Below are 7050 nucleotides of genomic sequence, written 5' to 3'. Positions count from 1 at the left end.
TGAACTTTTGGGCTAACTGGTAGGATGATGCCTCTTCTAGGTTCAGGCTTATTATATACAGAGGATTAGCCTTGGGCAAGTTTCAGGGTAAGGTTTCTGGAGATTTTAGGTATTTTCTATTTCTGTGTTATTTCTTCAAGACAAAAGTTAAGTGTAAAGAGACCATTAGACTTACAGAATTTGCTAGTTTTTGGCATCATGGGGGATAAGGCCTACTATGGATTAGGATTAATTTTAAGAAGGGCCTAAATTAGGGTTAGGGATGTGGAGGTGCAAAGTAGTCCCAGATAAAAAAAGGGAAATGAATTATTGTATGTTGTGAAGTTTGGGCTAATTGACAGGATAATGCTCTTCTGTGGTCAGGATTATTATCTACACAGACAGTTTAGGGCTAGGTTTATGGAGGTTTTAGTGCCTTTTTTTGTTTGTTTGTTTTCTTTTTTTTTTTTTTTTTGCTTTTTGGGTCACACCTGGCAATGCACAGGGGTTACTCCTGGCTCTGCACTCAGGAATTACCCCTGGCCATGCTCAGGGGACCATATGGGATGCTGGGATTCGAACCCGGGTCGGCCGCGTGCAAGGCAAACGCCCTACCCGCTGTGCTATCTCTCCAGCCCCCTGTTTGTTTTCTTTTTGGGTTACACCCAGCAATGCTCAGGGGTTACTCCTGGCTCTGCACTCAGAAATTACCCTTGGCTGTGCTTGGGGGACCATATGGGATGCAGGGAATGGAACCTGGGTGGAACCAATTTGGGCTAATTGGTAGGATAATGCCTTTCTGTGATCAGGCTTATTATCTACATAGGATTAGCCTCAGGCAAGTTCAAGGGTAAGGTTTCTGGAGGTTTTACGTATTAGCTGTTTCTGTGTTATATCTTCATAACAAACATTAAGTGCACAGAGACCATTAAACACATGAAATTTACTAGTTTTTGGCATCACCAGAGATCAGGTTTCTGGAGGTTTTAGGTGTTCTTATTGTGTTATTTCTTCAAGCAAAGTTAGGTGTACAGAGATTAAACTTAGAGAAGTTGCTAGTTTTGGGCACATAACCAGAGATCAGGCCTAGTATGGGATAGGGTTCGGCTTAAAATTGGACCCGGGGCTAAAAAGTAATAGTATAGCAGTAGGGCATTTGCCTTGCACATGTCGAACCGACCCAGGTTCAATCCCTAGCATCCCATGTAGTGTCCTAAGCACCATCATGAGTACTTTCTGAGTGCAGATCCAGGAGTAACACCTGAGCATTGCCAGGTGTGATGCGATGCCCCCCCCCCCACCAAAAAAAAGTCAAAAACCACAAAACAGAGCCTAAGGTTAGGGTACGGGATGTGGAGGCTTATAGGGGGAAAGTGTTGTATTCCCAGATTAAAAAGGAAAGTGAATTACTGATTGTTAAGTTTGAGCCAATGGGTAGGATAAAGCCTCCTCTAGGGTGGGCCTTGGGGATAGCTGCCAGGTCCTGGGACCCTCAATTCCCTAGTTGGGGGCCGAACTGCGGCAGCCATGTGCCTTGGGCCTCAGGGGGATTTGCTGTCAGGTCATGTGCCCCGGGCCTTCAGGGATGTATTGCCAGGCCACCTGCCTTGGCCCCGCAGGGGGATTTGCTGCAGGATCCCATGTTTTCAGTCCTCAGCGGTTGTGCCTCTTCCCTTCCCTTCCCTTCCCTTCCCTTCCCTTCCCTTCCCTTCCCTTCCCTTCCCTTCCCTTCCCTTCCCTTCCCTTCCCTTCCCTTCCCTTCCCTTCCCTTCCCTCCCCTTCCCTTCCCTCCCCTCCCCTCCCCTCCCCTCCCCTCCCCTCCCCTCCCCTCCCCTCCCCTCCCCTCCCCTCCCCTCCCCTCCCCTCCCCTCCCCTCCCCTCCCCTCCCCTCCCCTCCCCTCCCCTTCCTTCCCTCCCCTCCCCTCCCCTCCCCTCCCCTCCCCTCCCCTCCCCTCCCCTCCCCTCCCCTCCCCTCCCCTCCCCTTCCCTTCCCTTCCCTTCCCTTCCCTTCCCTCCCTTCCCTTCCCTCCCCTCCCCTCCCCTCCCCTCCCCTCCCCTCCCCTCCCCCCTCCCCCCTCCCCTCCCCTCCCCCTCCCCTCCCCTCCCCCCTCCCCCCTCCCCCTCCCCTCCCCTCCCCTCCCCTCCCTTCCCTTCCCTTCCCTTCCCTTCCCTTCCCTTCCCTTCCCTTCCCTTCCCTTCCCTTCCCTTCCCTTCCCTTCCCTTCCCTTCCCTTCCCTTCCCTTCCCCTCCCCACCTTCCCCTCCTCTGAGGTGTAGTGTTATTCCTGGAGGTGACAGGGATAAAACTGGGGTCTCTTGCCTGCAAGCACCCCCTCCAGCTGTTGGACCCATCTCCCTGCCCCACAATCTCTTTCCTCGCAGCAAGGGGGATGTGAGAAGCGAGTAAATCTCTGCCATCTGTACCTGTAGTGTATCTGTACCACGGGCTCGGCTGCTGCTGGAGACCCGGGTCCTGTCCCTCGATGACATGGTCCCCCAGCACCTTCGAGAGCAGTTCCCAAGCATGGAGCTAGAGGAGACCCTGACCCCTGACAGCCAACAAAGGGGAAAAATAAGCAAAGTGCCCAAAAGCCAATAAAGGCAAACCAAAACTAAGTGCAACCTCCATTCCTGAGAATACGGCCGATGTGAGCCACAGTGACCTCCCCAGCACACGGAACACAAGGACACAGGCACCACAACCAAGGATGCAGTCTCCAGACAACACAACAGCAACAACAAAGGTAAAGAAAGGGGGTAGGTAAAGGGAGTATTAAATACTTAAAGATAAGCAACAGTAAAAAACAGGAAAGAAGTTCCCAAACTCAAAAACATTAAATATTGCTAAGGATTTTTTTTTTCTTTTTGGGTCACATCTGGCAATGCTCAGGGGTTACTCCTGGCTCATGCACTCAGGAATTACTCCTGGCGGTGCTCGGGGGAACCATATGGGATGCTGGGAATCAAACCCGGATTGGCTGCATGCCAGGCAAACGCCCTACCCGCTGTGCTATCTCCCCAGCCCCGGGGCCCTGCTTTCGAGGCGAGTGATGGCAGCGTGTGGCCCTGTGGAGGAAAACTCTCCCCTATCCACGTCTTTGGAACCATCCCCTCTCTCCTCCAAGAGGTGACAAGGCCTCAGGATCCAAGTTCCTCAGCTTTCCCTGCCAGAGCGCTGATTCTGGCGGCTGGTGTGTCTCTGGGCGGATGCTGCCCTCTCCTGGTCAATTCTCAAAGTGCTCCGTGCTGGACGCCGCCAGGGCTGATGGAGAGAAACATCTAGAAATCTCCTCAGACCCCTGTCCTTTGCCTGCCTCCACAGGACTGAACCTGCGGCCTCACGCTTATGTTCTGTGTTCTGCCAGAGCTGCATCCCAGCTCCCACCTGGCGTTTGGATGCTTCTTATTATTTTACCAGAAATTCATTTGAAATGATCTAAAAGGAAGTATTCTGGAGTAAGAAGTGTATCACGTTTTACTTCAAAGACTATTTTACCAACTAGCTGGTTGGCCCTTCCTTAGTCCAGTCAAATTCACACATAAAATCACGCCTACACAGCCTTCCCGTATCCATAACTCAGAGCCCTCTCTATCCTGGAGTTTAAAACTTGGATAAAAATAGCAAGAGTGGGCTGGCGAGATAGCCCAAGGAACTGAGTCCAAATCCTGGCACCACGTGGTACCCCAGGCACCACCGAGTCACTCCTGAGCAGAGCAGAGAGTAGCCCCAGAGCACTGCCGGGTGTGACCCCTAAGACAAAAACAAGCAAATTAACAAGAAGGGTGCAACTTCCCTCTGATTTTGACTTTGTGTGGTAGGTGGCTTTTGTTTGTTTTTGCTTTGGGGCCACACCCAATGATGCTCAGGGGTTGTTCTTGGCTTTGTACTCAGGAATTACTCCTGGTGGTGCTCAGGGGACCCTATGGAATGTCATGGATGAGTCTGGGTGGCCACTTGCAAGGCAAGTGCCCTACCCACTGTAGGGTACTGCTCTTCCCTCCCCCCAACCCTTCTTTTTGACTTCTGAGGCAAAGGTAATATGGTCAAATATTAGTCTTCTAGGCAGTGAATTTGGAAAAGCCTTATAGAGAGATGACATACAAAATTTCTGGGGGCTGGAGAGATAGTACAGGGGGTAAGGCACTTGTCTTGCATGCGGCCAACCTAGGTTTCATCTCTGGCACCTCATATGATTCCCTGAACCCCACCAGGAGTGACCACTGAGCTCTGAGCTGGAGTAAGCTCCTGAGCACCTCAGGGTGTACCCCCAAGCAAAGCACCCCAAACCAAAAAACCACCACCAACAACAAAAAAGGACATTTCCTCTTTCCCTGTAGCTTATCTTTTCATTCTCCTAGCAGAGCATTTTACTTCTTTCTTCTTATTTTGCTTTTGGGGCCATACTCAGCAGTGCTCTGGGCTGACGCCTGACTATTCCCAGGCAAGCTCAGAGCTTACTCCACATCACGCCATGTACTGGGGATCAAGTTGGGTTTGGCTGTATGCAAGGCAAGTGCCTTAACCCTTTTACTCTCTCTCTGACCCCAAAACATTTCTTCATTTTAAGAATTATGTTTAGATTTATGACTTATTTTGAATTACTTAAACTTTGGGGGCTGGGGCCAGAGTGATAGTATAGCACATGGATGTGTGCCTTGCACAAGGCCGACCCAGGCTCAATCCCCAGCATCCCACATGGTCCTTTATGGTCCACCAGGGGCTGGAGCAATAGCACAGCGGTAGGGTGTTTGCCTTGCACGCGGTCGACCAGAGTTCGATTCTTCTGCCCCTCTTGGAGAGCCCGGCAAGCTACTAAGAGTATCTCGCCTGCAAGGCAGAGCCTGGCAAGCTACCCGTGGCATATTCGATATGCCAAAAATAGTAACAACAAGTCTCAAAATGGAGATGTTACCGGTGCCTGCTTGAGCAAATCAATGAGCAACGGGATGATAGTGACAGTGACAGAGACATGGTTCACCAGAAGTACCAGAAGTAAGCCCTGCCCACCCCCACCCAAAAGGGGGCTTACCTATTAGTATTTGGAGGTTCTTGGAGCCACTCTCTGTGATATTCAGCCTGGTTGTGTGGGCCTGACAAATCGGCTCTTGGCCTGGTGATGTGGCGATGCCTTGGGAACTGTTCACTTTCCAGGGCCACACCCGGTGGTGCTCAGGGCCGTGTGGTTCTGGGGATGGAACTTAGGGCCTTGTGGATGCTAGTTCTGTACTTCAGCACCTTCCAGAATTCTTCATATGAATTCTAGAGTCACCTTAACACTTTCTGTAAGAAAGTCTCTCAGGATTTTGACTAAAATTGCTGGAAAGGTATAGGTTTTTTTTTTTTTTAATTTTAGGCCACACCTAGTAATGCTCAGGGATTACTCCTGGCTCTGTGCTCTGGAATAACTCTGGGTAATACTCAGGGAACCATATGGGATGCCAGGGATTGAACCCAGGTCGGTCGCGTGGAAGGCATTTGCCTACCCACTGTACTATCTCTTTGGGTCCTGAAAGCTATAGATCTGGGAGAGGATTGACATATTAGCAAGACCGAATCTTATGACCCTTGATCAAAGCATAGTACCCCATTTGTTTCTTAAAAATTCCTTAGTGGGGGCTGTAGCGATAGCACAGCAGGTAAGGCATTTGCCTTGCACACGGTCGACCTTGGTTCGATTCTCAGCATCCCATATGGTCCTCCGAGCACTGCCAGGAGTAATTCCTGAGTTCATGAGCCAGGAGTAACTCCTGTGCATTGCAGGGTGTGACCCAAAAAGCAAAAGAAAAAAAATCCTTAGCAATGTTTTAATGTTTTTGAGTTTGGGAATTTCTTTCCCTGTTTTTTACTGTTGCTTATCTTTAAGTATTTAATACTCCCTTTACTTACCCTCTTTCTTTACCTTTGTTGTTGCTGTTGTGTTGTCTGGAGACTGCATCTTTGGTTGTGGTGCCTGTGACCTTGTGTTCCGTGTGCTGGGGAGGTCACTGTGGCTCACATCGGCAGTATTATCAGGAATATGTACTTAGTTTTGGTTTTCCTTTATTGGCTTTTGGGCACTTTGCTTATTTTTTCCTTTGTTGGCTGTCAGGGGTCAGGGTCTCCTCTGGCTCCATGCTTGGGAACAGCTCTCGAAGGTGCTGGGGGACCATGTCATTGGCGAACAGGACCCGGGTCTCCAGCAGCAGCCGAGCCCGTGCTCAGCCTGTGGAGCGCTGCATCTGGCCGTGCGTGTTGGATCTGGGTGGATATCTTCTCAGAGTCTCTTCCTGTCATCGTGTATCCCTGTTTCTTCAGCTAACATCACAATTTAACTGGATCGAAGATTGATTGTCAAACTGTCCCAGCGTTCCTTGGACAAATCTCACTGTGTCCTAATATAGTATCCTTCTTTCTCTTCTCCTTCTGTGTGATCACCTGGCGACTAGGAGCCCCACAGCACTCTCTCTCTCTCTCTCTCTCTCTCTCTCTCTCTCTCTCTCTCTCTCTCTCTCTCTCTCTCTCTCTTTCTCTCCACCTGTTTTTTTTTTCTTTTTGGGTCATACCTGTCGATACACGGGGGTTACTCCTGGCTCTGCACTCAGGAATTACCCCTGGCGGTGCTCAGGGGACCATATGGGATGCTGGGAATTGAACCTGGGTCAACCACGTGCAAGGCAAATGCCCTCCCCACTTTGCTATCGCTCCAGCCCCTCTCTTGCCACCTGGGTTCAGTGATCTCGCACCACTTCCCCACCCGGGACGGCCGATGCCATGGGTATGACGAAGGAGGAAACGAGGGCCAGGCTGGTTGGTGATCAGTTACTGTTTATTCCGTTCTCCCCACACACCTGTTCCAGTCTCACTAAGCCCCTCATTCCCATCTCCTCCTACCTCCCTCGCTCATCTGCCCCTGCTTCCAATCGCTCTACTTTCTCCCAACTCCTCACATTGGGGCTAGCAACCAGACCAGGTCCGGTATTGTATCAACATTTGGATCAGGCTCAAGGGCAAAATACCACCTCTGGGATTTCTCCTTTCCTTAGTCCCATAACTTAATTACCATCTTAATTCTACTTCTTAATATTTGTTATT

This window comes from Sorex araneus, chromosome 8, assembly GCF_027595985.1.
Source record: "Sorex araneus isolate mSorAra2 chromosome 8, mSorAra2.pri, whole genome shotgun sequence".
In the NCBI taxonomy this organism is placed as follows: Eukaryota; Metazoa; Chordata; class Mammalia; order Eulipotyphla; family Soricidae; genus Sorex; species Sorex araneus.
This window is presented reverse-complemented; position numbering follows the sequence as displayed.